The 23,333-nt window shown below is 38.4% G+C and overlaps 1 pseudogene across 1 annotated transcript; it reads right to left on the reverse strand.

Annotated features, from left to right (window-relative positions):
* Positions 1 to 160: 160 nt before the first annotated feature.
* LOC104601808 (bifunctional dihydrofolate reductase-thymidylate synthase-like) lies at positions 161 to 21,981 on the reverse strand (annotated as a pseudogene). The gene is made up of 13 exons (XR_016079637.1): positions 21,847 to 21,981; positions 21,305 to 21,352; positions 19,790 to 19,848; positions 19,104 to 19,646; positions 18,615 to 19,014; positions 18,429 to 18,473; positions 18,176 to 18,241; positions 4,302 to 4,363; positions 4,077 to 4,151; positions 3,583 to 3,748; positions 3,381 to 3,504; positions 2,280 to 2,386; positions 161 to 2,143 (listed from the first exon to the last, which is right to left on the reverse strand). The product of XR_016079637.1 is annotated as a bifunctional dihydrofolate reductase-thymidylate synthase-like (transcript).
* Positions 21,982 to 23,333: the final 1,352 nt, after the last annotated feature.

Raw genomic sequence — 23,333 nt, forward strand, 5'->3', positions numbered from 1 at the left:
GTGCAGGCCTACAAAGATCGGTTGTATTGTTTCCAACAAGTTGAACCTACTAGTAGATTCTTAATCTGCCAACCTTGTCTAGGTATATGCTTTCCCCAAATTCTCCTTGAACTGGTTTCAAGCCTTCAATAAATTAGTTACAATGGAACCCATAAAAGAATGAAATAAAAACATAATAGAGAAAATATTGATCACTATAATTTTTTCTGCAGTAATATAGCAATGCATAAGCTACATATAATAGGGGAAAGAGACAAGAAAACCAATAGAAGAAACCGCTTCACAGTAAAAGGATCGATCATACAAGGTGGAACTGAAGGATGTAGAAGTACTAGCAGTATAAATTTATTGTATAAGTAAAAACAACCAGCTGTTACAAAACTCTATATCAACGTAAACCCTGTGTACCTAGAGAGGTTCAAAAGAACTTGTATCAAAAATGGAAAAAAAAAATTCTTCACAACTTTCAACTAGGCGGATCAGAGGTAACTTCTTCACTCCACCCACTGTCTCGAGATGAAATTGTAGAAGCTAGCTTAGTTGGATTTGGATAATGTAAAGCTTTCTAAATTGAAAAAGGAAAAATTTATTTGCCTGATACTTGACCAGATCTAGAATATAGAGTTAATACATACTGGGAAATTTCATAAAGCAAGAATGTTTATCAAAATAAACCATTAAAATAAGCTAGGGTTGGGGTTTTCTTAACCAAGATCAATCAAATATACTCAAGGTCATGGAGATAAAAGACGTCTAAGTTATATAAAGTTATAAACCATCTTATCAGGAAAATGCAACAGTTCTCAACAAGAGAAAACAAATAGCAATTGTGGTTAAAAAACATCTGGCTTTCCTCAGAGGCCAGGATTAAATTCATCCTAAGCAGTGGTCATCCAAACGTTGGAGACTTTCCTCAACCAGTATATATATGTTAATGTCAGAGATGGTCAAGATCTTAACCAATTTACTTTTGTCCTGAAATACTTCACATGCCCCCCAACTGAGACACGTCCCCTAACTGTTGCAGAGGCTCTGTTTGCAGTGCAAATCTGAATGAAATACATTTTAAACCCGGTTCAGTTTTCATATGTTTGTAATTATAATATGCACTCTTATCTAACACAAAATTTGTATTTTGTCTCATTTACACTCACTAACAGTGCAAGTTTTGCATCCCAAAGACTGATGCAAAATGTTCACCACCTCACCTCGATTCTCTCTCATATAAAGTGGGGACTAAATCATCTTACTTCCTATCTCAATCCAAGATTTGAAGTATCGATATATATTGCACTGTACCATTGGTATCAAAGGTTACCATTCACCAATACTCAAAATACTGAGAGTTGGGGGATTCATCCTAACAACCCAGCTGTAAATATCAAATTGAAAAAAATTAAAAAAAAAAGAATATCAACCCTTGGAAAGGCTCGATATGGAATTTTGTATTGTTCATATCAATATTTTAAACCTTACCTCCATTCCCTTTCATATAAGGTGGGCACTAAATTTTACTTCTCACAAACAAACAACAAAAAGTTGAATCTGAAGCAAAAGTAAACCAGACTTTACATAGAGCCTATTTGCACTCCTATGTATTTACACCAGCACAAATGAAATTCGTATAGCAAACAAACTGAGCCTAAGGCAGCACTTGGTTGCAGTGCAAATCTGAACCAGATATAAATTTTGCACCTGCTTTAGTTTTGCATCTATTTGTTTGTAACAATGATTTGCACTCCTACCTGAAACAATTTGTACCACCTTCCTACCTCAGTTGCATGGGAACACTGATGACACAAGTGAACAATGCAATGCCTGGATTTAAAAAAGGAGCATGGCGTAGCTCACACTAAATGTAGAATATAATATTTATATATAACAAGCAATTTATGGAACTAGATAATGTAATTTGACCCTCAAAAAACAACTTACCTCAAATGCTGAAGGCAATATCTTGACCAAACAGGATGAACAGAACCTCTGTATATAATTTACTTAACCCTCAGAAGTCAGAATAGGGTCAGAGCTTCTATACTGCCATTTTCATTTCTATTTTCTGGTGAGGATCATACCCCACAAGCTTGAAATCAGTCACCACAAAATTATCTCTGTCTTTCTTCTGAGGATTGATCTTCAGAATCTGCATTGCAAAGGTAAGAGGACAGAATAAAACAATTAAGAAAGGGAAGGAAGGAAACTAAACAACTTTCCAACAGTACACCAAGGAAGGAAACGTAATAGCTCATTTGAATTTCTGTTTGCTTCATTATACTCACAGGGAAAGGTTTAGGAAGTTTCTGGAGTTGCTCTTGCAGAGGTCTGATGTGAGTTCTATAAACATGGGCATCCCCAATAACATGGACAAAATCACCAGGAACAAGGCCTACACAAGAGAAAGAGAAAGAAAATAGTCTATTAAGAGAGATCCTATAAGGAAGATTTTTCATGACCAAATAAACCAATCTACCAGAAAAAGGAGGGAAAAGTAATATATCAATAAAAAATATCCACATCCCAAGAAGTGAAGAAAAAAATAAAAAACAAATACCATATCCCCCCTGTTTCCATATTTTTCCTGCTAATAATCTGATATAGAATTTTAACTGCTAATATAATATACTGATAAAAAAGGGCATAGCATAGCACTAGAGGAATTGTAAGAAAATTGTTTTCTTTTTCAATTTCTTCTTTCCCTTGTTTCATTTTTGCATAACAAATTATAGGACTGAGGTATATATTCTTGAGGCAAGTGCAATCCAAATCTTATGACTACAACCAAAAGGTGCCACCTACTATTAAACTCTGTCTATCAAATGCCGATGACTGCTTAAATGGAATGTTTCCTCACTTAAACAGGACTACATTTGCGATTTAATATAAGAAGAAAAAACTGAGAATATAAATATACATAGTCAAAAAGAGGGGGAATAGATTGGTTTTGCAATAGTCTCTTTTTTCTTGTAAATTTGTCTCAGTCCCTCCTCAAGTCAGATTATTTTTCCCTTCAAACTCACCAAAAAGGAGTTCCAAACCATGGAAAGACAATGTAAACCTAGCACTTGTAATTTCAAATCTTTTCTATCATTAAATATCCCTGGCATATTGTTGATAACAAGGTTTGAAATACCCAAATTAAACACTGGACCATGAATTATGCCACCTCCAGCTTTGAGGTTTGGTTTGCCTTGGAAAAAAAGTTTAATCAAATAAAGTTCTCAAAAACTTTATCCAATGACAAAACATCTTGTTATACACAGTAGAAAATACAGTTCATCGTGATGTTTTATTCAATGTCAATGTGTGCCTATCCAGATATTATACATCCAAAGTGCAAATCAGCACATAACTGGACTCTAGTTGGTGAGGTGAATACATACCACAAACATGAGCAATCATGCACGTCAATAGAGCATAAGATGCAACATTAAATGGCACACCAAGACCCATGTCAGCAGAACGCTGATACATTTGACAGGATAGCTCCCCATTGGCTACATAAAACTGCAAAATATCATGTATCATTGCTAAATAGGAGTAGAAATGCAGATAGAAATGAAAATGAACCAGCCAACTACTAACCTGTGCAAACATGTGGCAAGGTGGAAGTGCCATCAATTTAAGATCAGAAGGATTCCAAGCTGAGAGAACAATCCGTCTGTCATCTGGCTTATTCTTGATCTTGTCAATAACATCCAACAACTGATCAAATCCTTGACCAGTGTAGTCAGCATGCATATCAGTATACCTGCAAATTAGAGCCTTTAGTGAGGATTCACTCAAACAGGACAAATTAAAGTTAAATACAATAAATAGCATAGTAATGGGAGGCATGAAATTCATGCTAATCATTCACAGGTTTCAATTTGCAATACAACTTTTTCTTATTTTCTGGACAGGTAATTTGAAACCCACCACTTGGAAGTTATGTTAACCATCTGTTGTAGCTATCCAATTTGTATGTTGAACAGTAAATTTGGAAAGCCATACAAACAATTCATCGAAAAAATCATGCCAATACCAATGGGGAAGTAAGAATCCAGGATATTCAAGTAGGAGAGTATATGTCCTCACACCTGGTACCAAAGCGTCTCCATTGAAATCCATAAATGGGACCTAAGTCGCCCTCTTCCCTACCAGTCAAACCAATGCTGAGGAGAGAGAATGCAAGAACTGTCAATTACGTCATTAATGAAATAATGTTTAAATTTCTTAAAGCTCAGAACAGAAACCAAAAGTTAGATTCACGCTAGTAAATTAGATCTTAAATTTCCAAAAGCAGGGTTTGATGACTTATATGCCTGTCAAAGTAATCTCTGGACGCATTCCCATCCCAAATGTGAATGCTTTCTTCCTGTAAAACCTGTTGGCAATAACATTTTTCAGTATCTTATCTACTTTCAATACATTCCAAATTCTTTATGGAAGGGTATTCTCTGAATAAATACCCCTATCATCAAATAACATAATCATTATTACCAACCAATTCAAAAAAAGAAGAATTACCATCTAAGCACTATCACAAGTACAGGAATGTCACAAGTATCAGATGACTTTATCGGCACACATATAGTCCATGTACAACCATACCATTAAAAATATTGGCCTCTATCTTGAAGCGATACTTCCTTACAGTGAACATAGGGAAGTATTTTTAAATGTAGAGTTGGTCTTATTACATCCTTAACTCTCATATATGTTTATTAGGAAAAATAATTAACCATATCATGCAGAAACAGATTTCAAGTATCAAATCCTCTACCACAAAACAGAGGCCTAAATGCTTGCATCAGCTCACATATTAGCCTTATTTTGCATATAGCATCAGAAGGATGAGGATCTATGTGGTAGATTGCAAATTTATGAAACTTCACAGTATTAATTTGGATAAAATAGAAACGGATAGGAGATTTTTTTATCAATAACTGCAAATTTCATTAATGATAGAATATAAATTACAATGGATAGAAAATGATGCCAAAGTCGTTCTGGTACATCATCCATGTTACTTTTTTTTTATCAGCATCATCTAGATTAGGAATGAAGTTATTCATCCGTAGGAACCTAGGAGTATCTCCAATGGGTAATAAAATGAGAGAGTAGACTAAGATGGTTTGGGCACATGCATAGAAGACCACCAACTGTGCCAATTAGAAGAAGTGATTTGTAACACATCGAAGGGGCTAGAAAAGCTTGGGGTAGACCAAAATGGACATGGATAGTAGTAAGAAAGGGCGTAAACACTAATAATTTAAAAGTTGATATGGCTTTAAATAGAATGGATTGGCAGAGCAGGATTCATGTAGCCGAACCCATATAGGTTGGGATAAGGCATGGATGATGATGATGATGATGATGATCAGCAACATCCAGATTACCTAATTGAAATTGCAGAGCATTCATCCTGAGTGTTAATTTAATGTTTGAGATTTGGATGGCAAAAGTGCCAATAAGGTACTGTAGTAGCAGAGGCGGAGCTAGGAAATTTTCATGAGGGGGACCAAAACCTAAGGTGAATTGGAGGGGGAGGAGGGGGGATAAATGGCTCCCCTGAGTGTTAATTTAATGTTTGAGATTTGGATGGCAAAAGTGCCAATAAGGTTCTGTAGAAGCAGGGGCGGAGATAGGAAATTTACATGAGGGGGGCCAAAACCTAAGGTGAATTGGAGGGAGAGGAGGGGGGATAAATGGCTCCCCTGGGTCCCCCTTGACTCTGCCCGTGTAGTAGTTAATTTAGATAATGCATAGTGCCATCATGTGTCCATCATATTAGAGTAACAGGACAAAATCACCTCAATTACCAGATTTCTTACCATCAAGATGAAAATTTTTGGCACTATTTGTCATTGGGATAAAAAAAAAAAAGTCCATCCAATAACTGTTTGCTGCATCACATCATGTCACTTTCAAGAAACAAATTTGTATAGCCTTTCTCAGCTTCTTAGATATGTAAAAATATTTTTCTTGTTCTTTATAAATATTAAAAAAATTCAGGATGAAACACCAGTAATGCAAAGCTCATAGCAATATTAGATAATAAATATTCAAGCTCCTGAGAACTATTTTCTGTTACCTAGGACATTATTTCAATGCTAGAACTAAGCCAATGATTATTCAAAGAGTAATACATGGAAAAATTGTTATTCATGATTATCAGAATGTGTAATCTTTTCTTGTGCAAGGGGGCTCTTTATCACTGTCACCCTCTGGCTGGCAAAATTTGAATTGCCTTCCAAGCCAACAGTTATGTGACATAGCTGTCTTTGCATAGGCTCAATCATAAGGTTACAATTACATTGAGCCATGAAACAATTATTACACATCGACCCATCAATGAGGCCATCAGTTATATAGGCATATTCCTTGGGAACTTCTGGAAAAAAAAAGTATCTAATTCATATATGAACAAATAAATTAAACCAAAATATCGCGAGCAAATTTTTGGCCTTGTACAAACCAAACTAGCGCAAATCTTCAACAATCAACACAATTAAAAAGTCCGCATTCATGGTATTAACTTAGATTCTCCTAAAACTAAAGTATTGGCTTAGCTATAATATATTCCGACTTAGCTGAGTAAATCAGTTTATGCAGAAATGACCAAAAAAACTCCCTTTTTTATCAATGAATAAATATTTTATTAATTCAAAAAATAAGAGTTACAGGCAACCCAAGGAAAGGCATAAGATGCGACCTTTTCTTTAAGATTGATTACAGCATTACAAAATCAGATGAACATGATTACAAGGTAGCCCAAAGTAGAGTCCCGAGAAACCCCCTGTTTAGCAAGTGAGTCAGCCATTAAATTTGCTGATCTTCCTACCCACTGGACTCTGTCATATTTCTCGTTAGCCATTTGACTTTTCTTAAGGAGATCTCTATAGCCCCAAATCACAGAGTCCGGATTCAGTAGCCATCCCACCACCACCTGAGAGTCCCCTTCAATAAGCAAGTGCTCTATCCCTAACTGGTTTGCGCGCTGGATACCTTGCACAGCAGCGAGCAACTCAGCCCTTATAGTCTCCCAGACCCACAGGCCCTGAATATAAGGATATGATAATATTGTCTTTATTTCTCATAACTCCTCCTATACCCAAAGGTCCAGGGTTACCTCTGCTACTCCCATCAAAATTCAGCTTAACAAACTCCTCCCCAGGTGGCACCCATTGTACCAAAAGTCTGCTTTTTCTAGTAGAAGTATTAGCCACTGCTAACCAGTTCCTTCATAGATCATCAAAGGAATAACTATCAAACAGGTTTAATGTTTTCAGCCACTGAATTGCCCTTGTCAAAACACAGTCCTTAACTTCTGATACACTTCTTTCCTTTTCAGAAAAAATTCTGGTGTTTCTTTCTTCCCAAACAGTCCACAAAGTTGCTGCTCTAATACCCTTCCACATAATTCTCCCTCTCTTTGTATGAAACTCAAAAGTAGATGGAGTGAACAACAAACTAATATCAAATGGCAGGCTCCACCAACTCTCAAACAGCCCAAAGATCCAATCCCATAGAGCTGCAACAAAGGAACAAGAGATCAGTAAGTGGTAACAGTCCTCACTTTGAGCTTTACAAAGGACACGCCAATTCGGGGATAAACACCAATTTGGCCTCTTCCTTTGTAGGTTGTCAAAGGTATTAAACTTGTGTCTTACCATAGTAGACTTCCCAATAGAAAACAGCAATCTTTGGGGGAATGGATCTAATCCAGACTTCTTTAACTGGGAAAGCCAGGGGTGCAGAAGAAGAGCAAAGGGATTTGAAAAAGGAGGAGCAAGTAAAACAGCCTCTCGAGTTAGGGGTCCAAATTCTTAAATCAGAATTGGGGGGATCCAAACAAGTGGACTCGAGTGATGACAATAGTTCTAAAACACAAGCATATTCATCATCACTTAACTCTCTTTGAAAACCAAAATCCTAGTTCAATGCCAAAGGAGAAACCAAGAAAGAGGTAAACTTGGAAATAGACTCTTTCTTGTAACAGGAGAAACCAACAAAGGGGTTGGTTTACCACCCAAAGGTCTTCCCAAAAAAGAACATTATTTCCAAAGTAGACAACATACCTGACCAGCCATGGTGTTGTAAGGGTCGCCCGTCGAGATATACCAACACCCCATCCATTCTCCGAACAGCCATGAATGCTAGTCACCATCTTGTGCCACAGTCTATCTCTCTCCAAAAGTCATCTCCATAACCACTTCCCTAGCAAAGCTTCATTCTTAAGAACTAAGTTACCTAGTCCTAGTCCCCCTTCTTCCTTGCTTCTGCTAATTATCTCCCACCTAATCAAATAGTCTTTCTTCACTTCCCCTGGCTCCCACAAAATATCCCTCATCACTTTTTCTAGCTTCTTAGCTTCCCTTGAGTGTATCCTGAATACTGATAGAAAATAAATTGGTAGACTAGCAAGTATAGCCCTAATCAAGGTCACTCTACCCCCTACGGAAATGTAACTCTTCTTCCAGGATGCCAACCTCTTTTCAAACGTTTCCACAATTGGATACCAAAATCTACTTTCTTTTGGGTTAGCTCCTAGAGGAAGCCCCAAGTAGGTCAAAGGGCAAGGGGACATGGAATATCCTAAGCAACCTGCAATAGCCTTTATCTCCCCATCCTCCAAATTTGATTCCCACCGCGCAGCTTTTATCAAGGTTTATTGACAAGTTGGAGGCAGACTCAAAGGATTTAATTAGAGTTTTCAAATTTCCCACTCTCCTTAGGTCTCTTCCCTCACAGAAAATGATAATATCATCTGCAAACTGAATGTGGGTCACCAGGACATTATTTCTACCTATCCTCCAACCACTCATTAGCTCCTCCCTGTCTGCTTTAGAAATCATTATGCTAAACACACCTGCCACGTGTAAACAAGAAAGGTGAAAGTGGATCCTTGTCTTAACCCTCTACAAGTTGGGAAAAAAATCCTTGACCCCTCCATTAACTAGAACTGAAAAATGACAAGAGGTTATGCAGCCATTCACCCAACTACACCACCTGTCCCCAAATCCACATTTCCTTAACACTTCTAACAAAAAATTCTAGTCCACCAAGTCATAGGCTTTCTCAACATCCAACTAACAAACAAAGCCTTGATTGCCTAATCTCCACATCTCCTCCCCACATTCATTTGCTATGAGAATCTTATCTACAATTTGTCTACTCTATACAAAGGCTCCTTGAGCTTAAGTAATCAGAGAGGGAAGAACCTTTTTGAGTCTCAATGATAACACTTTTGCCACAATCTTGTAGATGTTGGTCACCAAACTAATTGGCCTAAAATCTTTAGGGTGTTTTGCATCTAATATCTTAGGGATAAAAGCCAATAAGGTAGAATTTATCCCCCGACCAATAACATGGATGTTTTCAAACTCTCTAAAAACCTCAAACAAGTGGTAGTTGAACTTTGATGGTAGTAGTGAAGGAAATCCAGGCCCTTCAGGCATAGGTGGTATTTTCAGGAACGAAGAAGGGCGAATTATTGCTATGTTCTCAGGATCTATAGGCTGGGGGGATTCTCTGAGAGCTGAAATCCTAGCAGTTGTAGAAGGAGTCAAAAGGGCTAAGCAGTTGAATATTAGCAAGTTGTTGGTGGAAGGTGACTCCCAACTGACTGTTAGATGGTTGCAGATGGAAGAGTCCAGCATGTGGAAGTTCTCAAATGAAAGAAAGAAAATCAAGCAACTAACTTAGAACATGACTATAAGGTTTCAATGGGCTAAGAGGAGTACCAACTCCATGGCTGACTCCTTGGCTAAACAGGGGGTGGGAAGATCTAATTTGTTTTGGGCTATTCTGTAATGTTTTTTCGGGTTTGAAAGCAAGGGTTAAGACATTTTACCCCTCCTTTCTGGTTGTATCTTCTTATCTCTTTTAATAAAAGTGTTGTTATTGATCAAAAAAAAAAAAAAAAAAGCTCAAACAAGTCTTCTTTGATAATGCTCCAACAATCTTTCGTAAAAGGCAATGGTAAATACATCAAGTCTAGATGCCTTAGATCTATCCATAGAGAAAACACCTTTTCTTATCTCCTCTTCTTCAAAGTTTCTTTCCAGCCAACCCATCTGTTGAGACACAAATAAAGGGAATACAAGTGTACAAGAAAAGGCCACGTCAGCCTTTAGGTAATGTAACTGGCAACCAACCACTAGAACTAACTAAATAACAAACTGGACAAGTGGAGAGGCTGATATAACAGAGTTGTAACAGAAGTGTATAAATAAGGAAAGGAAGCCAGAAGAGGAATTATTGATTTTGGACATACAATCTCTCTCTCTCTCTCGTTCAGGAGGCAGGCTTCCTCGAAAAAGTCCCTGAGTTAGGCAGTTCTAACAAGTTGGTATCAGAGCCAAGATGCCAAGCACAAGGTCGTCCGCGATGGAGAATAGGGTCGACAACATGGAAGGAAAAATGCAAAGATTATCGGCTGACGTCAAAGAAATCAAAGAAAGCTTCGCATCCTTGCTTGAACGACTGGAACAGACACCACCAGCGCCGAATCGGGAAGGGTAGGAAGAACGCAGTGACACCAGTCATCGAAGCGGATCAAGAACGACAAGAATTGAGTTTCCCATCTTCGCAGGGGGAGATCCCACATCCTGGCTTCTGCAAACTGAAAGATACTTCGATTACCACGATACGCAGGGACCTGATCGTGTTCCATTAGCCTCCGTACACCTGGAAGGAGAGGCAATCGTTTGGTACCAGTGGTACCGGCAACGGTACCCAAGAGCCACATGGGTGGACTTCACCGATGCCTTAACATTGAGATTTGGAGTCTTGGCCTTTGAAAACTATGATGAAAGCCTCGCTAAGCTACGACAAACCAACTCCGTCCAAGATTATCAGATGGCATTCGAAAGGTTAGCTGTGTGTGTGTAAGGGTGGCCAGAAAACGCACTTGTCGGCAGTTTTGTTGGTGAACTCAAGAAAGAATTGCAGTTGGAGGTGAAAGCCATGCAGCCCACCATCGTTCTTGGCGCAACAGCCTTAGCTCGACTCCATGAAGACAAACTAAATCGAGCAAGAAGGATTAATTGACCTTTGGGAGTTGCGATCAGACCAAGCATACCGAATCCAGAACCAGGTATCTTGGGTAAACCGGAGTCCAAACCAGGAGTAGGAATCACAGGCAAGAACGCCAACTTTGGTTCAGGTCCCGGCTCAGCCAAGAGGTTAACCTGGGCTGAGATGCAAGCCCGACGGGAGAAGGGCCTTTGTTATGTATTTGGAGACAAATTCGGACCGGGCCATCGCTGTAAGATCCCACAAGTTTTCTTCCTTCAACCTGAAACTGAAAATGTCAAGCAATCAGTAGACATTGAAGAACCAGTGGACAACCAAGAAGGGGGGCAATGGACAAAGGAATACCCGAAAGTATCCCTACAAGCCTTGACCGGCCTTGCTTCCTCTCAAACTATGAGAGTAACCGGACTGGTACAAGGGTGCCATGTGTCGGTTCTAATAGACAATGGCAGCACTCTCAATTTCATTACCGAAACATTGGTCAAACAACTAGGGCTTCCGGTCCAACCATGTACAGCATTTCGGGTGCACATAGCTAATGGAAGCAACCTGGTGTGCGACAGTACGTGCACAGGATTAAAGATGAAGATACAGGGACATGAGTTCGAGGTAGATCTACATCCCTGGAAATCAGTGGAGCAGATGTAGTTCTCGGAGTCTAATGGTTAAGGCAACTAGGGCCGGTGATATGTGACTGGGCCCGTCTCACCATGGATTTTCAAGTGGGCATCTCACAGGTGCATATTCAAGGACAGTTGTCCAAGGGTCCAGGACCCATTAGTCTCGCCACCCTAAGAAAACAAGCAGCAGACCCAGCCCACATCATTTTAATGCAGATAAACTCCCACGGGATCAACCCAATTCTAGCCCAAGGAAGTAACTCCAGCAGATCCAAAGAAGCCCACATACAACTACAACAGCTACTTCAGAAGTTTTCAGTGATCTTCCAAGAGCCTAAGGAACTACCACCGAAACGTGCCCATGATCATTGCATTCCATTGCTGCCCGGAACAACACCAACAAATGTAAGGTCCTATCGTTACCCCTATTTTCAAAAACTAGAGATTGAGAGACAAGTACAAGATATGCTTGATAGAAAAATTATACAACCCAGCCAAAGCTCATTCTCCTTGCCGGTATTACTTGTGAAAAAGGATGGGACATGGCGGCTTTGTATAGACTATAGAGCCCTGAACAACATTACTATGAAGGATTGATTTCCCATACCGGTAATCGATGAACTACTAGATGAACTCAGCAGGGCCACCATATTCTCTAAACTAGACCTGAGATCGGGATATCATCAAATTCGGGTCCATGAGGGTGACATCCACAAGACTGCCTTTCATACACACGAGGGGCATTATGAGTTTTTGGTCATGCCATTTGGGTTGACCAATGCGCCAACTACATTCCAAGCACTTATGAATGACATATTTCGAACCCATTTGCGCAAATTTATACTCGTTTTTTGTTATGATATACTGGTATATAGCGCTACATGGGACGAACACCTAGTACATCTAAGGCAGATAAACTGGCCATTCCAGATCCTCCACCCTCACCTAACTCTCCAAAGGTCTGTTCAAAAAAGATTTAAAGTGGGCTGCAAAACAGTTGGCTATCTCCTCTTGAGAGTCAATTTCCACTCCTTTGACCTCAAGCTTAGCCACCAAAATTTTTCCTTCTTCCGTTGGCCATAGCATGAAAAAACCTAGTATTCCCATCCCCTTGATCCACTTATGCCTAGATTTTTGCCTCCAGGAGATTTCCTCCCTCAAGAGGACCTCTTCTAATTCTTTCTTCAACTTCCATCTCAATTCTCTTTCTTGTACACTCATGATCCTTTGATACTTTAAGTCTAGATCCTCAATTTGAGTTGACAATTTAGCTTTAAGCTCTTCCAACTTCCAAACTACCAAACTTCTCCCAACTCCAATCTTTTAGTTTAGATCTCAAACTTTTTAATTTCTTAAGGAACCTCACCCTTTTCCACTTCACACCCCTAATCTCTTCTCTCCACCATTCCTCAACCTTTGGCTCAAAGTCCAAATGTGTTAGCCACATGTTCTCTCAAACCTAAAAGGTCTAGGTCCACACCAAAAATTTCTTGCCCTAGCTCTATAAGGCAGTGATCTGAGGTAAACTCTAGGCAAAGCTTTAGCCACCAAACCCCTCCAGTGTGCTTCCCAACTTCCATTGAAAAGGAACCTGTCTAATTTTGAGCAAGATGGGTTCTAGAAATTGCACCAAGTAAAGTTGGCTTGTAGCAAAGGAATTTCCTTTAAATCACAATTGTTGATAAAATCATTGAACTCATGCTAGTAGTGATAGATTGTTGGGAATTGTTTGACTCATTTAGGAACCTTATTACATTGAAATCTCCACCTAAGCACCAAGGACCTTCCCATAACCCTTGAATCCCATGAAGCTCTTCCTACAATTCATTTATCTCTCTATAATTATTTGGCCCATACACATTGGTTAACACCCAAATAAAACCATCCTCCACCATCTTGAACTTTAAAGAGATAGAAAAACTGCCTTTCAGTTCCTCTAATGATTCTACCACATCCTCTCTCCAAAGAGTAACTATACCCCTAGAGGCTCCCCAAGAGGGAGTTGAGCACCAATTCACACCTCTTGCTTTCCACACACTTCTAACCCATCTTCCATCTAAATCTGTTAGTTTGGTTTCCCGTATTAATACAATGCCTGGCCTTTCCCTCCTTAGCAAATCCTTTATCAACCTTCTTTTCCTTGCACTTCCTAAACCTCTCGCATTCCAGCTAGTGATCTTCATCACCACAGTTGTAGAACGACACCCTCCTGATACCCTCTGTCCTTCACTTAGGAGCCTTCCCCCTTTCCCCTCTTCCACCGAATTCTAAATCCCCTTCGATGTTTGAGAGTAATCTTTCTACTTCTAATTTTTTTCTTTTTCTTTTTGCTTTTATTAGAAGGTTTTTCCTTTGCACTCTCGAATTTTCCTCTTCCTTTCTTCTCACTATAGGTGGTCCCAATGAATTCTGACTTTTTTGGTGTTGCCTCCAAATGCTCTTCCTTCTGTTTATACTCTTCCATCAAGTCACAAATTTGCTCCCATATGCTCCCTAGTTCCTCCACCTGCCTTTTACTCAATAAAGAGCTTTCTTCCCCAATTTTACATCCAACCCCCTCCACCTCCACTCCCCTCCAGCTGTTCTGTCTAATTGGGATGTTCGGGCACCTGCTTCAGGCACAGAACCCATGTAAGTATCAAAACCCGAATGGACAAACATACCTGGCCTATCAAGGGGTGAATGGGTTACGACTTGTGTTGGGGTATCAGCAATAGAATTCTGGACAAGAATCATTCCCACTAGCTGAATCAGTTGTGGATTTAAACTTGGTTCAATCGCTACCTTGTCAACCTCTCTAACCAAAGAAACCTTTCTTGGGTTATCCTGTGTGTGTGCCTCTTCATAAACCTGCAAAGAAGTTTCTTGCCCCTCCATACTAAAAGTCTTTAATGGTTGCTTTCCTGGAATGGATTTGGTTGTTGGAGTATTTGTACCCTTACCGTCCTCTATAGTTGCTACTAGATTCCCCTTATCCTCATTTCCAAGGCCTTTCGAAAAAGAAACTTCCTCCTTCAGGAAAAGAATAGCTGTATTTAAACTCTCATCTTCCAACAAATCCTTTGTAGCTTGTAGATTCACACTTCCAAGGCTAAAAGTGTCTTCCAAGTCTGAATCTGAGTCGCCCTCGGCTTCTGTTGACAGGATCTTCTTTGTTCTCAAGATCTCTACATCGAACAGACCTGGAGTTGCGACGATCTTGGGAAGGTCAAGGGAGTTTTTTGAAGGAACCCATTGTAACGAGCAAGTTCTCTAGTTCTAAGTCTTCATAGAATTAGAGGAGCTCGATGGGGATGATGCTGGACGAATGGCATCGTCTATCAACTGGCCAACTTCAAACACGTGCAACTTTAAGGGAGCATGTGACTTCTTGTCAAATGGGCCAAATCCAGTTGGCCCAATGATGGGCTTTTCTAAAGGCCCAGTCGATGCATTAGACCCAACCTGAGACAAAAGCCTGGTCACGTGAGTTTTTAAAGGGCAACCCCTTTCGGGTTGACCCAACGTCTCAACCCTCTCAAGAGTTGGCTCAATTTCCTTGGTCAACCCTGTTTTTTATTTTATGTTCGAATGGATGAACTCATCTGAAAAACGCATCCGTTTTTCAGCTTCAAAAGATTGTTGTAGTTTTCTCGCTGAGAATTCACAGGTTCGTTCACTTACCAGCACTAGTTCGTACCTTAGCAAGCAAGCTGCCGCGAATTTATAGGTTCAAAGTACATTTGGGGTAGGTGCCAGCTCGGAATTGATGCCAATTCACAGACGGTATGGATGCATAGGGTGTAGTTTTTGGGCGTTTTGAGTGTTTTTACCTGTGCAGTGGGAATCAGATTTTGCATTGGGTCTATCCATACTTCTCCGAAGGTTTTTTTGGTTTTCAGTCCTTTACCTTGTATCTCACGTATTTGACCATCTTTTCTGCCCATATCTTTTGGTTGGTCGAACCTGTGTTTGTCCATTTTAGTGAAACCTTCCATCTTCCTCTGATTCTCCAATCGTAGACTACCAAATAGAGCCTGTGCTTCCACTGATTCATCTTCTTCCTATCTAGCTTCTAATCACAGGGAAGCTTCAATGGAGGAAACTATCCACACCTATAACGACAGTCCTTCAGCCTGAAGAGTAATCTTCCTAGAGGAATCTCCTCTGGTTTAACTCCATTCAATAACAGGGCAGCATAGCGCAAATATCCCCAAAACTCCCCAACAAGACGAGCTCCACAAAATGCAGCAATAGAGACAGCTACATCATGTTTCCAAAGATGGAAAGGCAGCCCAATCAACCTTACTATCATTCCATCTTCAATGGCATAAGATTTCGAATTAGAAGGAGACCATTTATACAAAGTAAAGGAGTTAAGATTTCAAGAGGATTCAATACTGCCTTCTTACTATCAAAAGGAGTTAAGATGAAAGTCTTCCTTAATCCCAACTTGCAAATCAAGATATCAGCAACCATTTCCTTCCTAAACAATCAAGGCCCTGCTTGGTTAAGTTGTGGCTGGGCTTTTGAAAGCTAATAAAGCCCAGGAAAGATATTTTATGGTTTTGGTAAGGTATTATTTCCACAGCTGAGTGGAAGTAAAAGCTCAAAAAAGATCAAAAACAGGAAGCTCCAATTGAAGCTTCCTTCCAATTTCTGGATCTGAGCTTCCAATACATTGTTGTCAAACTTGGTTCAGACAACCATTTTCATCACTAGGTCACAAATCAAACAATCTAACCATCCAGCTCAATAATTCAGCTTGCTCAATAAAAATTAAAAAAAAAAAACGTTCAGGGCTATGTTTTGAAGCCTTGTATCAAAATAAGCTTAAAAGGATAGCATGGGGTGTAACATAGATTTAAACATGTATTTAAGGTAGGTTTCATCAAGCTAACGTTTAAGAACCAAGCAACCTAAAAACCATTTTGGTTGTTGATTCCCGGTTTTGATGGTTTAACTGTCTGGTAGGTCCAAGTTTGACAACACTGGTCAAGTGTGCTATTTATAAGGCAACTGGAAAACATCCTTCAGATCCTTCAATTATTTTTCATTGTCACAAGACCAAATATGAGGGTTTGGAGAGAAGTGTTACTAAACCTGCTTTCAAGCTTTATTGTCATCTCTTGAAACATGAAAGATCCTTTAGGTTTTAAGCTTTGAAAAACCTTTTTAGAAAGCCCAACCAAATGCCACCTATGTCCATAAGCATAATTAATATCTCACCTTACTGATCAAAATAAATAAATAATATCTCATCTCTCAACAATGCTCAACCAAACCAATCAATGTAACACAATATGTAGGTTAAAACTTAAAAAAAAATGATATCCACGATTTCCAAAACAAATAGAATCATGAGCTTCACTTTATTTTAGGGTTTTAGAAAGAAGAAAGTAAAAAAGAGCACAGATATTTAGTGCCTATTTGGGAGGGCTGAAGCAGTGGCTTCTGGTTTTCCAAGGTGGGCCCCACATTTAGAAAGAAGAAAGTAAAAAGAGCACAGATATTTAGTGCCTGTTTGGGAGTGCTGAAGCAGCAGCTTCTGGCTTTCCAAGGTGGGCCCCAAATTGATTGTCTGTTGTTTGAAGGGCTGTCCACTTCAGCCTCTTTGAATAGCCTATCCCAAGTGCTTCAAAGCAGCTGAACCAGCTTAGCTGAATCTTCATCTAAGCCCTCCCTTAATAAGATGTTTAACCAGGACTAGTAAGTGTATACGTGCTTTGCAGGTGGCAATTTTTTATGATAATGATGATAATAAATGATTTTTTTATATTTCTGTGTATAAAAATTATTCTTATTTGACACACTTATTTTTGCTTAATATGATGAATATAAGATATTAGAGATGTGCCTAAATGTTCTATACAATTTTTTTTACACTTTTGTGTGTTTTCATCCTTTTAAATTTTACTATTATTTAACTATGAACAAAAGATTGATACATTTTGACCCAAAGTGTTTTTTTTATTGGAATCAGAGAGGGGGGGTTGGACTCAGCAAGGCTTTTCTTCCATATCTATTTTACTGCCCAACTGTTGTTCTTCATTATTTATGATGAATTGTCTAACCATAAACTGTTTGTTGACTTGCCACCAAACAGGAAAACAAATCTATGGGTTGGTTTTAAATTTGTATTTTATTTCTATGATCAATAAAAACAATTATTCTTTGTCACGCTTTTTTTATGAATTCTTTGTCACACTTACTTTTCTTTAATATAATATGGTTAATTAATATAGCATTCAATGAAAAAATGAAAATTAATACCCTAAATATAAGACTTAAAGAAAGGGTATTGAATGAGGAAAAATGTAGTAGTTCAAATTACATTTTGTGCACTCACAATTAGAGAGGGACCAAATTCAAAAGTAGGGGTATTCCAGTCAAGAATAGGACACAATAAATGTTAACAGGACTTAATACCTTAAATATAAAACTTAATGAGAGGGATCTGAATGAGGAGAAAAGTGGTTGTTCAAAAATTGAGGTATTCTAGCCAAATAAAAGTTCCACACTCTCATTCATACTTTTAATAGTAGTATAGATTTTACCTTCGCATTTGTTGAACCACTGATGAACCATAGAAGTTCTTCAACAACACCTCGCCAGAACACCTTCTGGGAAACCAAATAACAACCATTAATGACTTACAAAATATAGATCTAGAAAGGATTCCTGTTTAAATATCTAGCCTGATGCAAATCATGAAGACCAGGAAAAAGAGTTGAAAACATAAGCAAGCTAGTACACAAAATGGAAAGCTGACAATAACTTAGTAGTAAGAACTAAGAAGTGAAATGACACCTTAATAGTAAGAAGTGGAAATGATTTGCGCAGATTAAAACGCATCTGGGAACAAGCAGACAAGAAGGAAAAAGCTCACATGAATGTCATTAAGGATAAATATATGCATGCATAAAACACGACTAGGAAACACACCATGTGCAAAGCAAAACTAAACAAAAATAAATTGCCCAAATTTATCATTACCTGGCAACCAAATCTAGACAGGGTACCAGTTCCTGTTCTGTCATCTTTACAATTGCCTTTTGAGATAATATCTTCAACAAGTCTTAGATACATATACTCTTCATGTCTCTCAAAAATCATCTTTGGCAGAAAGGAGAATTTCTCTATCACAAACTTAGCATTGTTTGGAACAGCATCAAACATCACTCCATTGTTCAAAGAAAGAGATTCTTCTGCAGAATTCCTCACACGAACATAAGTCACAAAAGAATATTGCGTGTTGTTTTCTACCAATGGAATGGATGAGTACCATGGCTGAAAGACTGAAGATTCAATAGGAGGGATGAATGTATCACATTCAAAGCTTGTCTCAATTTCTGTGATGTGAATAGCATCACATCCAGGTGCATTGAGAGCTTCTCTGCATTGAAAATCATAGTGGTAAACATCATCAATATTTATCCAAAAAATAAGGTTCTAAACTGGAGCAATGAGCAACAAAGTACTGACCTTAGTACCTGCCCACCTCCTATAACAAACACTTTCTCTATAGACAAACTATAAGGAGATGCTGATAACAATTCCAACGCTGAAGACATGCTTCCACGTATTACGACATTCTCAGCAGTTGCAATATCTAAAACTCCCAGACCTAGTCAGGACAACATTAAGCCGACCAGGGAATGGCCGATGATCAAGAGGAATACTTTCCCACGTTCTCCTACCCATTATCACCACATTCTTTTTTACAGGATCCGACGTAGCCATTGTGACCTCTTTAAAATATTTAAGGTCAGAAGGCAGTCTCCAGGGTAATTTCCCATCCTTTCCAATACCCATACTTCGAGTTGCAGCCACAACAATTTGATAAGTCCTCTGGGGATCAGGATGTATATTTGCATTGCCATTTGAAAGGTTCATCAAGGTGTCACCAGCCATAACTGAAAATTTAAGACAGGGCCTATGATTTGAAATCACGTGCAGAACTCCAAATAGTCGTGAAGATGACAATGAGTCAAAATTAGAGCTACTTCTGTGAAAACATGATAAAACCTGAGATTGATAAAGAGAATCAAACAACATTACTAAAATCAAAGAGGATTTTTTCTTTTTTAGGGGATTGAGACTAGCTTAAGTATACAAAAAAGAACTTTTCAAGGGACTATGAGCCAATAAGTGGTCATAATTGACAATACATTACACTTTAACGCATGATGTAGAGAATGTTGGAGAAACCTTGCAAAAAAGCATGTTCCTGAGCACAATATCCCCACCAATTTCAACAACTGGACATCTGCTGGAGGCTAACTAAATACACTTGGCAATTCTGAAAACAAAATAATCTAATTGCTAACAAATTGTAACTAAAAAGGACAGTCCAGTGCACGAGGCTCCCACCAATGCAGGGCCTGGGCTGGGAAGATTGCATATCATGGACTTGGCAAAGATAAATTTCCCCCAAGACAACAAAAAGGAATCCTCCATAATGTTATGTCGGGATACATACACATGGACTTCAAATCAGATCCAGAATGCAAAAAGCCACATAATATAGCTTGACACATGTTGGCTAAAAGAACGAGTGCCCAACACCAGATGGTTCAGGTTTAAGAGATAATCTGTCAAAAATCAGCTCAGAAATGCCCACATACGTATTCTCTCCTTTTTTATTTCAATGGTTTTAGCATCAATTTAGTGGTAGCATCTCATTATACTCTAGGCATGCAATGTAACAAGTTACACGAACACAATTATTTTGAAGCAAAGCTAAAATGATGACAAATGAATCAAAAGCAAGCTGAATAATATTAAACCAAAATCAAAATTGAAGTCAATATATACTAAAACTCCGCTTCAGTTTAAAAACAAAACTAAATTAGTTTCCTCTAACTGGCAGGACCATTTTTTTCTATAAATTCTTAACATAAATATGAGAACCTTTTCAATGAAAAAAAAAAAGAATGATAACTCTCAAATTGGGGCAGAAAATTCATACTGAGATGTTCTCATATCAAAATTATCTGTCTGCATTAGATTCTGTGAGCCAATAGGATGAAAATAATCAATAATTTGGGTTTATAACTCAAAACTAAACATAATTTCGGTGTCTTCAAAAGGAAGATAGAAAAATCAAGTTTTCTATGAAGCAATAATAACAATAATAATAAACAAATATAATGCATTACATTGAAATTTTAAATCAGGTATCAATTTTGTACTGACATTCTTTTCATTACAGTATATTATCAGTTGTAAGACCATAGATCCCTAATTCCCTTATCTTTGTGGATCATGGGATTGTATTAACTCTATTTTTTCATCTAATAAATTCTTTTGATCTTGTTGCTAATAGAAGGGGATAAAAACAAAAGTAACCAAAATGGCATGTGGTAACTAGAAAGTTCCAAAAAACCCCAGAAATTAAAAAACAAATGCCAGAAATCCTAAAATCTCCATTCTGGTAGAGATATTTCAAACAGTCAACCAAAATCTACTACCCAGCCAATACCTTCAACCAAATTTTCAACTTGAAAGTCAAACACGGTATTTCCGACCTCAAGGTAAAAAACCAACACACTAGCATGCATCTCCCAAGGTTCTCTTAAACCTTCAAATTAATAGAAAGATGATGCTTGCAACCAACAAGCAAAGCAAAGAACGGGCAAAACTTAAACAAATCGACTCAATAACATTTCAGGCATTAGTTCTACCTTCTAGTCTTCCATCGAACAGACACAGAAAGGAAGTACAGCACCAATCTGAAACAAAGTCATAGAAGAAGGGATAAAAAGACTAATTAGAAATAATGATTTACTAGAGCTTTCACGCATTCAACGAGAGAAAGGGTGTGGGAAACGAACTAGTAAAAAATCTCGAACAAGAAAAGGACGAGGGAAAGAGGAAATAGTTGATACGAATAGAATCAATTAGACAAAAAATGAAATGCACGATAGCTTGAATTTAACAGATATCCATCAAGCCTTCCAAATAAATTTTGAGAAAAAAAAATGACATACGAGATTTCAGAAATGTGTTAAGTCAAAGGATAATAACAAGTAAATTTCTCGATTTTTTGAATATCAATGAGACATTTATTGAAACTTCCACTGAGAGTAAGCAAAAGCAAAAACAAGAAAACATGACAACTCCATGAAAATAACCAGAAACAAGTGACTGCGAAGTAATTTGTTCTTTCAGATTCCACAGAATATCAACTAAAAAAATAAAGAGCGAAAGCGCAAATATAAGCAACCTCCGAGGCTATCAACCCCAAATCTGACTAGAAAACCAGAGAAAATCCTCGATCCCTTCAACCCGAATAATTCATCTTTCCTCTTCACAGTAATGCTTGTTTCTTCGCCTACTTTCCGAGTGAACTGCTGGTTACACCGAGACTAGGGTTTAACTGGAGTTAAAGAAACTATAGTTAATCAACATTTGCCGCGCCCATAAAAACAAAACATTTGCCGCGAAATCGTATGAACAAACGCTGGGAGGGTGTTTGAAAAATGAAATGCGCAAAAAACCATCTTTTCACTAATTACCTAAACAACGAAATGTCAAATTTATCCTCTACTATTTCTCAAATTTTCAAAATAAAACCCATGAAAATTTCGAAAAAGCTTAAGAAACGATACAAGCCCACGCCTCAAATGGCGACCTTTGTTTATAACTCTGCATCTTAGACGAGCCTCCTGGAAACAAGAAACCCAAGACGAATACAAAACAGAAAGCAAATCTTTTCCCTTCTCCACAAGCTTTCTCAGAAAATGGAAACAAGCAACAAAGGAAAAAGATCTATTTCCGAATGGGAGTTGGTTGCTTCGAATCAAGAAATCAATGGAGCTTGCTTCCCCTTCCCCCTCAATTTTGGGCTCATTCTTCTTGATTTCACTTAATATCATCAATTCTGAGGAGCATGCAAGTAGCATCAATTTTTTATTAATGAATATTTTTATTATCTGCATTTATGTTCAACAATTGGAGCAATTCAATCATTTCCGAATACAATTCAAAACAAACAACCAAAGAACTATGTAACCCAGCAAACAAAAGAACCAAATGCATCAATGATCAAGAAATGTGAAAAAGCACTGGGTGTAGACTTTTCTGTTTTTAGAGCTTTCTTCCGCTTCCTCTCACTTTGGGGTTCTTTGCCCTCCAGGTCATTCCAAAAGGATCTCAATGAGGTGGCCATATGCTCACTCCTATGTGCAGAAAGTATGACATCTTCCATGTTTGCAGACTTGTGGCCCGCATGATGTGCAAATAGTTCCAAGTCTTTTGTCAACTGCTTTGAAAATTTAAAGGCAAGGTCGGCTATGCACTCCATGACTAGCTGAGATTTCTTTTGGCTTCATTTCATTTCTTTTGGCTTCAGCCTCCGCAATTGAAACAACGAAGAGTCGGAAGTCAGAACCGATCCCTCAAGTGCTCTGTTTCTGCTTCGTCTTCTTCTCTCCCGAAATTGCTTTCCCCTTCTTCCATTAGATAGGGTTTTCCTTATTTCTTCTGTCTTGCAAGCAGATCTTTGCTTTTTCATACCTGCAATCGCTCATGTATTCCCATCAATGCCCGCCCATGCATTCTCGCCATTTGCATGCTTTCCTTGAAAGGTTGTCATGGAGCGAATCACATTCACCCCACAGTTCTGGGTCAAAGTCCATGAAATAGCCTCAAAAGTTATTTTGAAGGCCACTTTTCAATGCCTTTAAATAGACGAACCCTTCTGCTTCAATG

The sequence above is a fragment of the Nelumbo nucifera genome, chromosome 1 (assembly GCF_055504915.1).
Source record: "Nelumbo nucifera cultivar China Antique chromosome 1, China Antique-T2T, whole genome shotgun sequence".
Classification (NCBI taxonomy): domain Eukaryota; kingdom Viridiplantae; phylum Streptophyta; class Magnoliopsida; order Proteales; family Nelumbonaceae; genus Nelumbo; species Nelumbo nucifera.